The 15,681-nt window shown below is 40.0% G+C and overlaps 1 protein-coding gene across 1 annotated transcript in view; it reads right to left on the bottom strand.

Annotated features, from left to right (window-relative positions):
• The window catches only part of Pla2g4a (phospholipase A2 group IVA), a 141,080-nt gene extending 125,869 nt beyond the window's left edge, over nucleotides 1–15,211 (bottom strand). The window contains exon 1 of the mRNA XM_050162916.1: nucleotides 15,092–15,211. The gene's annotated coding sequence lies outside the window, so the exon portion shown is untranslated. The remainder of the gene's footprint in view (nucleotides 1–15,091) is intronic.
• Nucleotides 15,212–15,681: the final 470 nt, after the last annotated feature.

Raw genomic sequence — 15,681 nt, 5'->3', positions numbered from 1 at the left:
GGGAGGATAAAATGAGCAAATGTATGTAAACCACAAGCAAATGAAATGAATAAGATAATGTATTGTTGTCTGTAACACCGATGCTCTCCCAAAACTGCCTCAACTCTGTGAGAAGCGTTTGGCTCTGTGGAGAGTTCTGACAAGTTTGGAGCTGGTCAGTTTGTTAAGCAACTATTACAAGGATGGTATGTTTTCCTTATGATCAACGATGAGGTTTTAATAAAAAATACAAAGTGCTTAAAGATCTAATCCACTTTTTTTAAAAAAAAATAAAAACACTGGCCACTGCTTTGTCTGATGCTGGAACCACAGTTTTCTCCATTATGCTGGATTAACAGGTGTTCGGAAAACAAAAACCCCTGGCCCTGTGTCCCTCAGCATCCTTCCCAGACATACATAACCACTCAGGCGGTGCTGAAGTTCTGTTCCTGAATGACTTGGATGATGCTTTTCTTCTTTATCTAAAGCCAAGCAAAGCTTTCTATCACCCACAGGCAGAGAAAAATAAAGAACAAAAGGAATCAAAAATAGATAAATGCACCAGGCACGGTAGCACATGACTTTAATCTCAGCACTCTGGAGACAGAGGCAGGTGGTTCACTGAGTTGGAAGTCAGCCTGGGCTACGCAGGGTTTCAGGTCAACCAAAGGTACCTAGTACCTGTTTCAAAACAAGCAAATAAAGGTAGTTAAATGTATGAGACCTGTATAAGAAATGTCCCTCAGGCCATGTGACTTTAGCATAGAAAGACGGGAGGTTCTTTGGTTAGTAGGAAACATAAATGTGCACTCCCAGACTCAGGCACCAGTTATTGACTAGTTGGATTTCTCAGCCCAGGTGTGTTGTGGAAGATTGTTTTAACTAATCAAATGTATTACATATGTTTAACCTGCAGAATATTAGGTTAACTGTGTACCGGTGTGTTCGTTACTTTTGGTATGCTGCATTTGTTTAGTTATGTAAAGATGTGCTGCATGTGTTTCACCTTGCCTGCCTTAGGCACCTGATTGGTCTAATAAAAACCTGAATGACCAATAGATAGGCAGGAAAGGATAGGTGGAGCTACCAGACAGAGAGAATAAATAGGAGGAGAAATCTAAGTTAAGGAAGAAGAAGGAGAGAAGGAGTGAGATGCCCAGTATAAGATGCCAGACATGAGAAGTAGCAGAAAATACCCAGAAAGAAAAACAAAAAGCCGGGAGGCAAAAGGTGGATGAACAGAAACAGGTTAATTTAAGTTAAAAGAGATAGCCAGAAACAAGTCAAAGCTAGGCTGAGCATTTATCACTAACAAGAAATCTCTGTGTCATGATTTGGAGCTGGTTGGTGGTCCAAACGAAAGAGAAAGCCTGATACACAGGTGCATAGCTACAGGGCCTGCTTAGCAAGTCACAGGGACGTACCTGGGGCCATGTGTTGGAACTCATTCTCTTTCTTTGGAACTGATTTTTTTTTCTCTCGAATTTCTCTGTTAGGCCTCTAAGCTTCTTCCTAAACTTTCATATCTGCCTTTCTAAATGTTCACTCTAAACCCACAACCACATGCAGAGCCCACGCCAGAGTTTCAGAGAACGAACAGAGTCCAGTGGCTTAAAATGAGACCTCAGAGGCACACGAACTACTAATACACACAGGAAGGGGGAAAGGAAATGTTTCCATGAGGTAAAGGCTCGACACTAAAACCTCTACAACTCAGCTGAGGCTCCCCCTGGCAGTGCCTGCCTGAGACTCAGTGTCCTGTATAAATGTTCTGTGAGGAAAACCCTCCTCATGTAGCTTCTAGCTCAGATCCAAGCTTCTATCTCTGCCTGATAGCTCAACACAAGCAAGATACTTCCTCACACAGTGGTGGCCCTGACTCTGAACAACATGGGGAACGCTGTGCGTCCTTCCCCAGTTCTCTAGCTGAACCAGGACTCATTATTTTCTCTTGATGAAAGGATGGACAAGCCAATGAGGACTTTTCATGGTAAACTGGGGAAACTACCTAGACTGGAGATGAAGCCATGTGCTGGAATTACATAAGAGAACTCCCTATTCATAGACTCTAGAAGAACAAACCAATCCATATTTAAGCAGTTACTAGTTTTAGCACTATTTTTTCCCATATTAAACTCAATTAAACCTGTGATAGATTGATCAAATTGATTTCACTTTATGTTTACTTCAATGTTTTGAACCGTTTTTCTGTGCTGCTGAGCTTTCTTTTCTTTTTCTTTTTTTCCTCTCATACCATATACCCCTTCTGCAGTCTTCCCTCCCTCCTCTCCTCGCATCCTCCCTCTTACCTCCCGTCTCCCCCAAATCCTTCCTCCACAGTTTCTGTTCACAAAAGAGTAGGCCTCTCAGGATATCAACAAAACATGGCATAACAAGTTACAATAAGATTAATATTCACTCAGGGAGGTAGAGGCATGAGGATCTCTGTAAGTTCGAGGCCAGCCTGGTTTACAAAGTGAGTTCTTAAGAGAGCCAGAGCTACAAAGAGAAACCCTGTCTTGAAAAGCAAATAAACAAAAATAAATAAATAAAAGAAAAGAGATTAATACATACTTGTTAATCATTTCCCAGATATCTGTTAAATAATATACACATACTATCTAGTTTATTTTTCTTAACAAGATAGTAATTGTCATTAACAGTTTTGACTTTAAATCTAACTAGGTTTAGAAAACAGAACAACTGGTCTAACTGAAACCTTAAACTCTATCTCAATGTTATATAAAAATACCTCGCTCAAATACTATGAAACATTAACAGGACTAAGCCAACCCTAGAACTGAGACCTGCCTCATTGCAGTTCTTTCTTTCTACATCATTGTGACACAGCAAATAAAATCCTAAAGGGCGAGCAAGATGACTCAGAGCGCAAAGACACTGCTGCCAAGACTGACGACTTGAGTTCAATACCAGGACCTACATGGTTGAAAGGAAGAAGTAGGAGTACAGCGCTCCTAAGATGTACTCTCATCTAAACAAATACACACAGAGAGCACAACTGTTGTACATCAGCAATATCTACACACATACATGTGCTCATGAAATAAACAGTTTTTAAAAGACATGATATCCCAAACATTTGAAAATTACATGTTAAGAAATATAGTTATTGACTCGGCAGTGGTGGTGCACTTGGGAGGCAGAGGCGGGCAGATCCCTGTGAGTTCGAAGGCAGCCTGGTCTACAGAGTGAGTTCCAGGACAGGCACCGAAGTGACACAGAGAAACTTGTCTCCCAAAAACAGAAGAAAAGAAAAAAGGGAAAAAGAAAGAAACATAGGTGTCTCAGCAACAAAGTAACAGGATATAAATGTTATCTTTTCAAAAAAAAAGAAAGGAAGGAAAGGAGGATGGAGGGAGGAAGGAAGGAAGGGAAGAGAGAGGAAGGGAGGGAGGGAGAAAGGAAAGAAGGAAGGAAGGAAAGAGAGGATGGAAGGGAGGGAGGAAGGAAAGGCTGCAGCTTTGTGAGCAGCATTCACTTTTTTACAGTTCTAGAAACTCGAAGTCCAAAACCAAAACTTTGCATATTGGGCTCCAGCATCCTTTGCTTGCTTATGGTGGTGGTCTCCTCTTCAAGCCCCTCTTTTCCCTCTTCCCATATTTCCCAGAGATCTCTGTGTGTTTAAATGTTCTGTTAGGACAGCACCTAGGTGTTCTCCGAGGATGTTATTGTCTTATGGCCCACCTGACTGATCTTGTTTTAAATTAATCGTTCCTTGAAAGCAGCATAGGCCTGGCAGTCCCGAATCCAGCCATGAAGGACAGAGTGTGAACGGCTGGGTAACACTTCAGGGGGAGACAGACAATGAATGCCGGCAGCCTAGCTGTTTTGAGACCGACACCGAGCCAGGCTGTTGGCGAGAAGGCAGCACAGCACCTTTTCCCTCAGGGCAACCACCCCATCTGGCCATTCAGCAAGCTGCCATGTACACCCCCAAGCATTCTATATCGATGAACGCAGCACACTACTTAGTGCTCCACTCTTGTGTTTGCCACCGCCACCTTGCCTCTAGGAAGCACTCAATCAGAGGAACCTGCCCACCTCAGAGTGGACAAACAGGCCTGCCAGTTGCATGGTGAATTACAAAGCAGAAATCTCCTTAGTCCCAGGCCAGCTTTCTCTTGTTCTTCCCTTGACATGTAGATTGGCTGTTATTTTCCATCCCTGCACCTAAGCAAGTGGCCATTCGGGGTATATTTTAGAGTCATAAAATTTTGAAGTTGGAGGAAATACTCTTATCATGCCAGCCATCACTGTACACTTATAAGCTGCAGCCTAAGGAACAGACAAGTGGAGCCACGCAGGGGGACAGCTAGGGGACAGCCCTATACTCATCTCTCCTTCTTTAGACCTCAGCGTGTACAGGAAAGACTTTTAGAATTAATCAAAATTAAAATTAAATGTATATACATTTGCCTTTTAGTTTGGCCAGTATGTTTAGTAACTAAGTTACTAGTTTGGAGGTGTGTTGTAGATTCAATGTATGAATTTGAGGAAAAACTGCAACTTAATTTCCCCATGTGACTGATTAAACAAAATGAATTTACACTTTATTTCATCTTTTATACTTTCCTATGTTTGAGCCATAATTACAAGTTGTTTATTTACAAATATTACATGTTTTTGAAACCTCTGTCACTCATACCACTAGGAAATAGCACTACACTGCTGGTTGGAAAACACGCAACATTCGTTTTTAGATAATATAGAATAAGGTTTTTCTGTCTTGTCCCTTATAGAAACTGACCAGGTGATTTAGTCAGTGTGAACTAGTTAAACACATCTAACGAAGTACCAAGAAATATGGGGTGCCTCGAGGCTACGCCTGTGGTTTCTCTGCCGGCTGGAAGGTGCAAATAGGCCCCTTCGCTGAGGACTCCCGTCCCTCTTTAACTGCTGAGTTTTCTTTTATTTTCTACTCATGATTTACTAATAATCGCCCTTCAGAGAATGCTCCATCTTTCCTGTAAGACTAAGAGCCCAGGCAAAGCCGCCTGGAAATGCATCCTACAGGAGGAACTGTCTCGCGGGAGCCATTTTGATTCCACATGAACTCTTCCCCACTCAGCTTTTCAACCAGCTTCGAACAGCAACTATTTTGGAAGCTTAGGACACTGACCTTGCTTGTAGCAAATTTACATTTGATGTTTAGAGGGAATGACAGTAATTCTAATTCAACTAATTCAAACCATCACTCTATAACATGCACATAGACAAGATGTAGCACAAATGCATTACGGTGTCGCCAGCAGAAGACGGCAGCGTAGACGGAATACATTTTCTATCATTTTACCCTTGATGGTTCTGGGGGTCATTTTGTCCTCAAAAATATTGGATCAAATTTAAAACAGTGTTGGTGTGTGCTGCAGAGGCACCAACCCACTCTTAAGTAGTATTTAATATACATTGACGGCCACAATCTATGTATATTTATTCTGTTCAGGACCCTGTAACGTGAAATAAGGTTCAAGGTCGCGATTCTCTTCTCAGATGTAACGGGTTTTAAAGATGTGCTTCTAAATACTGTGAATGCCAGTTCTCTTCTGAAATGAGAAACAAGCCCAGTCTTTTGCAGGATTAAGGGGTCTATGAAGACAAAGTTTGTTTTTTGAAGAAGATACTCTTAATTGCCTTTTGGTTGTGTATCCTGGTAACAGTCGAATGAAGGTTATGAACTCTGTGATACAGCATGAGGTTAAAATTATTTAATAAAACCATCAGATTACAAAAGGAAACAATTCTGATACAATATGGTACTGTGGCAGTCTATGAATATTAAATAATATTACGTGTGGCTTGTTGCCTCTGAGGAACACTAGCGTGTTGTTCTAAATTTGATGCAATGACTGAGGACAGAATGACTCCCAGAACTATGAAGAATAAAACTATACACTACACATTCTCTCTGTGCCCCTGTCCTCTGCTGGCACCATAGGCACTTGTACTATGCCTTGAATATTTGCTACTATACAACAATAGATTGAATTAAGTGAGTTAAAATCACTATGATGGCCTCCAAATAGCAAATGTATATTCCCTCAGCCTTTGTGCATGAGCTAGAAGGTTGCCCTTTAGGCATTAGTCAATCTGTCGAGGTTCAGTTGAGCATCTCCTGCTGCTTTTTAAAATATAAAATCAACAAAAATAACGCTCAGCACTCCCCTTCATTTTGCAGATGAGGAAGTTGGCTGACTGTAACTAAGTCATAACCTAAGAGACGGGGGCGGAACAAGAAGAGAGGTACACAGTGACTTTCCATTTCATGACCTGTCATGACAGCAAGAGAGGAGGGAGAGGGGAAGGGAGGGAAGGAGAGACAGGGGAAGGGAGGGAAGGGGAAGAAGGGAAGACCTTCCTAGGATGGGGCAGTGCAGCCAGGAGCAATCTCGCAGCCTCTGACAGCGTCCCCTTGTCTTATATGACAGCCAGCATGGGAGCCTCAGACTGACTCTAATTAGTTCTGAACTAAGGTTCTTTGATGGGAAAAGAATTTATGAAAATGGCTAATGGACTTAAGAAAAAAATGTGACTTACTTTTTAGCGTTGAAGAAATATGTGAGTCAATATTTCAATTTTGTTTTTGTCTGGGGTGGGAAGAACCTATCACTGGGCTTATGATAGCCAGCTGTTCCCTAAGATGCTAGTAATTAAAAAAGAAGCATGTGACGTGACTTGTAGATTAAAAAACAAACAAAAAAAATCAATTTTTCGGTTATAAAAGGACATCCTGGCGGTAGGACTCTGAAAAATCCTCTTTTTTATGATGGTTTTATTACTAAGTGTCTCAGACATAACATGATTTTGGTTTGGTTTGGTTTGGTTTGGTTTTGTATTACGAGGGATGGGACCCGGAGCCTCACACATGCTAAACTTCTGCTGGGCTAACTTCTAACACTGTATTGTAGAATTGCATCAGTTTAATCAAATTCTAGACAGTCTTATCAGATACACTAATACTCTGAGATCCAGGTATGATGGGACATACCTGTAATCCCAACACCAAGAAACCAAGGATCTACAGTGGTCTAAATAGTCAGTGCCAGTCCTAAGTGCCCATCCTAAAATAATAAATAATAAGCAATAGTAATAATTGTTAAGTTCTCCTCAGAAACTGGAGTGGCGAACCAATGACTGATGTTGTGCTAGGTGAGACCTAAGGACTTCCCTGGGAATCAGCAGGAGACACAGAGGAGGCAACCAACTTCAGCGGCAATCCCACCAATTAGGACATGAAGAAAACGATTCCAGAACGTCGCCTCTTGGAACAGGTAAAAAGTCATTGAGATCCAGTGAAGTGTAGAAAGAGGCATGGAGTCCAACAGGGGTTTGAAAGGAACAAAGGCTCCATTCCTTCCTACAGGAAAGCAAGCCAATGTGTGACACACCCTGCCTGTTACTAACTAACTTGCCTCAAGAGACCTGAGTCCTAAAAGTTCCTGGGTTTCTGTGTATTCCAATTTCTGTGTAGGGTTTGGTCCTGTCTGGGTTTTTGTTTTGCTTAATGCAACATTTTATTTTCAAAGCTTTCAACTTCTTTTCCGTTCTTTCTTCCTTCTTTCTTTTTTCTTTCTTTCCTCCTTCCTTCCTTCCTTCCTCCCTCTACTCTTCCTCCCTCCCTTCTTTCCTTCTTTCCTCCCTCTCCTTTTTGGAAAAGACAGAAACAAAAATAACAGAAGACACACATATTCTACGTAGCATCTTCAACCTATCATCTACAGCTAGAGTAGAATCCATAGCCAGTCAGTGGTTGTGTTTTCAAGTCTCATCCTCAGAACCTGAAGAGGCTCTTGACCAACACTGCAGCCTCTAAGGTCTCAGGAAAGCTTCCATCCCTACTCCTGGAAGTGGGCTGGCATCCTTCTCAGTCTCCAGGATCTCACCCACTTACACTCTGTTGGTTAGGACTCCCCTGTATGTGGCAGTCCCTCTAGAGAGGCAGCCTTCCTTCTCCTCCACAGATCTGGCACACATGGCTCTGAAGGAGAGATCCTTACCTTTATAAGGACTTTACACTGATGGCAAAGACTTTCTTTCCTGAACCATCAAACGTCAATCAGATTATCTGATTGGCAAAGCTGCTATAGTCTCCACCGATCCTGGCTCCCCCCAGAAGGGATCCTTTGTTTGTTGTACCTAGATCTGCACTGTCCTGTGGCTTCAGGCACGGCCACCCCACTTCTACTTTCTCCTCTCATTCGTCTCCATTAGCTCACGGAGACTGACCTGGTATCCATCAGGAACCTCCACCTTCTCTAACATAGGGGTCATTTCTGCACCCTCATCCTACTCAGCCTTTGTTTCCTCTGGAATAATCAGCCTTCCCACGCTTCCATGATATTATCCCAGAATCTGGTTTCCCATCTAATTTTCTGGTTGCTTCTTTGCAGGTAGGTTTCTTTACAAATGCTCTTCTCTGTCAGGAGCCAGTGTGAGCCATGCTATCTTCACTCTATTCACCTCCTACCGCTTGCCCGTCGTATCTTCTTATGTGGACCATTTCATCATTTGTCCTTGACACGAGAGAGGTATCACTACAGACAATGTGGGGAAGTTCTGCTTAACTTATTGCAAACTTTTACATTTTCTAAATTTAAATCTCTGCTTATTGCTAACTCAGAAAATAAATACTAAGTGACAGATTATAATAACCATTTAATAGTTTTAAATGAAGCCATTTTATTTTGATATTTATTTTTTTGGTTTTGATAGTAGGAGCTTGCGCAGGCTCAGCAACACACTACCACTGAGCTACGTCCAGTGCTATTGTCTTACTACTCACTTTGACACATGACCTCACTAACTTAACCAAACTAGCCTTGAACTCACTCTGTACAGAAACATTGAATTTCTAACCTACCTACCAGGGATTATAAACCCTGCACCTAACCCTTTGGTTAAGGAACCATTTTAAATTATATTTTTGCTATAAGAAATCTTTCTAAATGTGTTGGCTGCAACTTCTGAGAATCAAGACTCTACTAATACTTAGAGGCTATTATTTGGACATGTACATATACACTGAAAGCAAAATGCTATTCAATGGACTGCAGAAATGCCAGGTTTTAATCTTTAACTTGTGTTCATGAACTCAGCCAATTTTAAAATCATCTCCTTCTTATTTATAAAAGATGAAGGAAAGGAGATGAAACCTATTTGAAGTTGTGGCAGATGCAGTAGCTGAAGGTTATTAAGAGATCATGATCACAGATGAAAGAGTCTATACAAAATGATCTGTATCGTTCTGCATGTGCACACCTTGATGCACTTTCCCCCAAGCTGATTTTCTACAAATTCTGACATAATTGCTCTAAATTATATCTCTCAATCTGTCTCCTAATATCACATAAAATACAGGTTAAGAAAATCCACAAACTTAATTGGTTTCGTTTTCATAAATAGATAACAGAATCTAAAAATGTAGGACATGGTGTGTCTTCCCCTAGACTATCTCAGGCAAGCAGTATCTTCTGGAATTACAGACCCATGAATCCAACAATGAAATATATTTCAAGCAGGGGTTAAAAACCAGCTTGCTGCTTATGGAGTACATTCAACTTGCTTATCTTGTCAAAGATGCGGGCATGAAGTGTGGGGCAAATAGGAAGTGTGCCAATTCACTGACTGAAACTCAGAAGCTCCTTGCTGACCTGATATTTGCAGACCCAGCATGCAAGTCTCAGCTATTGCATATTGCTTGTGACCAGGCCATTCGTATGCACACCAAGACATGCATATGCATACCAAGACATGGTGTAACTGGCTTACAAGTCTTGAGAAGGAGCTTCTATCTTCTTTACTGTAAGCTTCCGGATTGCTAGGGAAAGTAAACTTTTTATTTTGTTCTGCAAAGGATGAAGGTAAATGTTTTATACTAACTGTCTGGCAGGATCAGTGATGGAAAGAACCTTAAGACTCCAAACACTCTAAGAAACTCCTCTGTTTTCTACCTGGATGTAAGTCCTTTGGTTAAATAAGTATTATCATGATTCATAAAAATCATTCTTTAACATGTCTATTTCAGTTTTGATAAAATATCATGAGTTATTTTCTTTAAAGCCATATGTACCTGATTAAAATACTAAGTAGTTCAAAAACTCTAAAGTTACAAATCAGAAACTAACTTCTCAGTCAGACTGAGTGTTAGTGCAACGTCCCAGGTACAAGGGCAGAACAGCGGATCTGCTATGGGACTGGACTTTGGGACAATGTACTTTTCTTTACCTTCCTTTATAATTTTTCTGTAGACCCCAGTAGGAGGAGGCTGACAACCACAAATAAAGCCTATCAAAAACAGGGACTATGAACAAACCCCCTGGTCTAATGCAATATACAAAGTCCCTAGGGATGGATGCTAGGGACACAGGCTTGGAGAGAGAAGCTAATTGATTTTTCCCAAATTTCTCTTTTCTCATCTATAAATGTAGATAGTAGTAACTGCTCTGCTAATTCATAGTTATTAACCACCCTCCCAAAGAAGAATGGAATTTCTATTCATTTTGTTGTTGTTGTTGTTGTTGTTGTTGTTGTTGTTGTTGTATTGGGAACTGATCTTCAGTTTAGTGAATGCTTGACAAGCAAATGATCCACAGTGAGCTACATTCCAACTTTTCCCCGCTTTTTTAACCTTTAAAAACACTTTAGACAGGATCTCATTAAGTTGCCTAGGTTGGCCTTCAACTTAATGTGTAGCCTAGGCATGCCTTGAACTTGTTAACCTCCTGTGTCAGCTTTCCAAGTAGGATTTTACATGTCTGTACTACCAGCCTCAGTTATGAATGAAGCTCTTATGTAGCCTTTTAATAAACCATATAGCACTATATAAATAAAAGATAATAATAGAACTCATATTTTTTTCAAACTAAATGATTGGGAAAATAGATCATACGTGGACACAAAATAAATAAAAAATTACGTTGAGTCCTACAATCGTGAATTTTCTATATTTGAGAAGAATGCTGGAATTAGACATGTTAGAAACACTTGTGTACTAACTCAAAACCTACTCTTGCCTAAAAGTCCAAAATTTGCCTTTAGACTTCAAGGTGAAGCAAAAAGAATAGAGGATGAAGGAAATGAATGCACACTGTTCCCAGCTACACGTACTAACAAGCAGGAAGAAAAAAAGGTGAGGGCTGTCCATTATCTTTTCATTTAGCTCACCCACAGGTGTTTGTTGAGTTGTCTAAAGATATTTGATTTAATTAAGCAATTCAACTGGTAGTGCAGCTTTCCAAAACTGCTTACAGTCAGCATTGAGTTATTTGCACTTGTTGGAGAAGAGAAGGAACTGTATTTAAGATTGCTATGTGTGCATTTAAAGTCACCCACAGGAAAACAATAACTGAGGCCTAAGTATCAAGAACAGTGAAAAGCATGCTGTAGCCCCAACCCCCAACACACACCACACACACACACACACACACACACACACACACACGCGCGCACGCACGCACTCACGCGCGCGCACACGTAATGACATCAAAAGATCAGAAGAAATCTTCCATTTGCTGCCTTCTCTGAAAAGAACCCCAAATCACTCCCAGTTCCCCAGCTCTTTGTTGCCCCAGTAGTCAGTCAAGAGATAGAAGACGATGAGTTAGTTAGTCAACACTTAAGCTCATTCCACACTCATTATTGACAAACATAGGCATTCCTTTTACAAAACTTTTTTATGAGTGATTGTCACACAACCAGCTCTTAGCCTTTGCCCTACTTGTCTACATTAAGCAAGCCTGGATCTCTCCAGAACTGTGAGAGATGCTACGTGTGGGGAATCTTCTCAGAATCCTCTTGTACTTCCTCAATTTGGGTGAATTATGAGTCTATGAGAATGTGATTTGCTTTCATGTTCTTGTGCATCCCCACACATTGTGAAGGGAAGTCCCACGAAACACTGAAACTAAACCCCAAAAAGATATGTCTATAGGATTCTGTCTCTACTTCTGTCTCTGCATCTGGATCAACAGGACCCTTGAGATTCTTCAAAATCTTTGAGGATATCATAAGATCTCTGATGATCTCAGCTATAGCTGTTCAGATTCACTGTGCTAAAAGTTATAGCTGGGAGAAAGCATTAAAGTAGCATTGGAAGATGCAAACATCTAAATAACCATTCTGAACATTTGCCAAACTTCTTTAAGAAAGAGATACAATTGTAAATAAGGTAGCAGTCTTCCTGTAGTGGCTAAATCACTGGATTCTCTGCTTATTCCGTATTCTTATTCATAGCATCCAATGTAATCGTAGATCCAATGTAATTGTAGGCCAACTCGAATACCTTAAGCTGCTTATGAATGGATATATGTTTCAAAAGCAAAATGACAAAAAGTAACTAGTATTCTGTGACATTTTGTTAAATGTTTTGAGGATCCACAACAAAATGCATTATTTTTATTCCTATTGTACAGCTAAAAAAAATAACAATATAAGGAGATTAAGTAACTAGGTTGCTTATGACCTTATCACTTGAAAGTTGTGGAATTTTTGTTAAAGTCTAGAAATGCACTCTTAAGACTGAGTCATAATGAGTTATACAAACATCAATATAGTGGCTCTAGATTAAATATTACTTAGAATATGAAAACTTGTAATTTATCTAAATATTCAATGACAAATTACTGGTCAATCCAGTATATCTACAGACTGGACATAGCTCATGTAAAGAGTCATAGTCTTTAATCTCTACATGGTATCTAACTTCTAGATGAGACTCACAGTATCTAAAATCTATGGATGAATATGAAGTCACAATTATAAAGCATGTCTTAATAGAATCATGTAAATCAGGAGAAAGTACCATAGAAAATGACACTAAATTCAACTTTCTGAGTGGACAAGTAGGAGTCCATACTACATAGGAAGATGTGTAAAAGCATGAATGAATGCAGATTCATGGATTCTTTTTCTCTATTCTATATCTCTGTAAGCTGGATAATCAACAATACTAAAAGAGTAAATAAATAGATGAAAGTCATTTAAAAGTTAATCCTTGGAGGAGAATAAGTAATTTTTTCTCTTTTGTTCTTTGCAATTTTCTATTATTTAAAAATTTTTGACAGTGGGTGTGAATTATGTTTGTAATAGGCAATACTATTAAAACTCACAATTGGTCTGGGAAATACAAAATAGAAAGTTAAAATAATAGTAGACTATACAGATATACTTCATGATCTAATAAAAAATTTGCATCAATTTCTCTGTTATGTTTATTATAGTTAAGTAAAAAGATTCATCAGAAGTTGTAAAAGATAACAAGTCTCATACTTCATGACTGATTATTATTGGGATTGAGTCTAGAATCTATGTCACTTGTTTTCCAGGCAAGTGGCTACTCACAGCCCCAAGGTGCTTAGAATTCCTAAGTATTGGTGAACAATTGCCAGTGTGGACACTAGATTGTTGACATTAGAATATGGACAGCAAGGCAGCCCTACACTTACAAGTAGACTAGTTTGCTACTTAACTTTGATGTATTATCAGAAAGCCTACAGTTCTAGGAAATATCCATTCCTTTGGCAAAGGTGTGAATTTCTTTCTTTCAGATCTGTGTGCATTGGAAGAGTGTACATACATTATCCCGGGAGGGTTCCAAAGTTCCCAAAATGCTTGTGAAGGAGTCAGCGATCAACGAGAAAGAAAATGGATAAAAGAAATATCATTTACGAGCATGGTGGGGGTGTGGTGGTGAACAGAAGGGGAGGAAAAGGAACCCTGCAAGTTCTGTCTTCCTCTTTTTTTAATTCCTGGAACATGTCTATTAGTATGTAATGACACAGCTTCAGGACTCAGCCTTCTGAGCGACCGCACGAGGGCAGATTAGGTGCTAAAAACACAAACTTTACCAGGGGCTGAGACATATGTGTCAGAACTTTATTTTTCCTATTTAAAAATAAATATGAAATGCTATAAAAAATAACTTATACTGTTAGAATGAGAGTTTCTCTTTCCATGAATTACGTTTCCCATGGAGGAAGGTTGTAGAACTTTGAGAAAATGCCGATTAAATATTTCTCTAGACATTTCACAATTATTGCCTAATTTAAAATTTAACTCTCCCTGAGCTCAATAAAAACAAAGACCCAACTTCATTGACAAGGTCCAGTTCACCTGGGATATAATTTCAGACTCAATAGGTTTATTTCATTAAATTTCCCATGACCCTCTTTGACTGCAATTCCAAATTATCCAACAAAAGGAAACAAAACAAAATATACCCCCCCTTTCCCAAATTAGAATCCCAGATATAACATTTAACCATTCTAAGGGGCATGTCTCTAATGCTCTCCACCCCCTTCACCGAAAGCAGTATAAACTTCAGCCGAAAGCAGGAACATTTTTCTTAAGCTAGTTTTTGAAGTGATGAATAAACTGAAATGACAAGTTGTAAAGAGCTTAAATGGGTTAAGTCACTGTTATTTCAAAACCAAATGCCTTTCCCCCTTCCTTCCTTCCTTTGAGCCCCAGTTCTAAAATAGTTTTCACACTCAAAATTCAAGCATGCAACTTGATAAAGTATTTTCGAGAAAATTTTTGAACTGTTCTCCTGTCAGGATAGACGAGTTACCAAAAGACTAGAGGAAATAGCAATGCTTGTTAGTTCACGGTTAGTTTTTCAGTATTGTCCATCGCATAGCACAGCAACACGTTAGATACCCAAGAGCTCTCTGCATATGTCACTAACATAACTCTTTTTTTAACAATTAAAATTCAAATGAGTCACCAAACTGCCCCTAAGGATTTCCATTGTCAAGCAACATACAACTCAAGTTCAGGAGTCCTCAGGAGTCACTGGGTGGCATCACGTGGAACACAAAGACGCACCAAGTCACTTCTCTATAAATACTAAATTTCCCAGCACCCGCGGAAGGAAACAATTTCTCCCTTTAATTCAGCCTACTCTTGGGACTCAGAAAAGCAAGTCCTCCGGAGTGAGAAGGGGACTGAAGCCTGCTGGCTCCGTGAATCTTTCCCAAAGGCAGAGGAGGGAAAGCAGTGAGCTTTGATCAGGGGTGGCTGCCTTCCTTCTTGGCAGCTGCCCACAGATACCTGGGGAAAGTGCGAGAGGGAGCAGGCAGGGAGAGGAAATGCTTACAGTTCCCAGAGTTAAATGAGACTCCTCAGGCTTCTTGGTGCCTCTAGCTTTCAGTCAGTCAGGATCCCCACACAGTTCCGACTTCAAGAAAGTCTTTTCCCACTGGGAGGAGGGGCTAAGAAGTGGGCCGGTCTCACTGACTGGATGTTAAGGTGGAATTCAAGCCGGGGCGAGCTCTTCTGGTGAAGGCTAACATCATACATGTGCGTGTTTAGTTTTTAAAGTCGGGCCTTTAAAGCCATAAAACATGTTTTAAAAACGTGTGACCTAACTGGTCCTAGACTGTGTGTGTGTGTGTGTGTGTGTGTGTGTGTGTGTGTGTGTGTGTGTGTGTTTGATACTGCAGCTTTTGCCCTTAAGCAGTCACTACTTCCTCTTTTTTTTTTCCAAAAGAGTAAGAGCTAAGTTGAAAAGATAATGAACTATCCTGAGCATTTTTAAAGTCTTTAAAAAGCTAAGTTCTAAACAAACGCCACAGATGAAATATGTACATTTTACAGCTGAATAATTTTGGACCACTTTAAAAGTCAAACCTGCTCAAGCTTTTCTCTCCAAACTCAAAACCTCTGAATAGACACTTCGAAGAATAG

Source organism: Alexandromys fortis, unplaced genomic scaffold, assembly GCF_014885135.2.
Source record: "Alexandromys fortis isolate MF-2015 unplaced genomic scaffold, M_Fortis_MF-2015_v1.1 scaffold_126, whole genome shotgun sequence".
NCBI classification, from domain to species: domain Eukaryota; kingdom Metazoa; phylum Chordata; class Mammalia; order Rodentia; family Cricetidae; genus Alexandromys; species Alexandromys fortis.
This window is presented reverse-complemented; position numbering and strand designations above follow the sequence as displayed.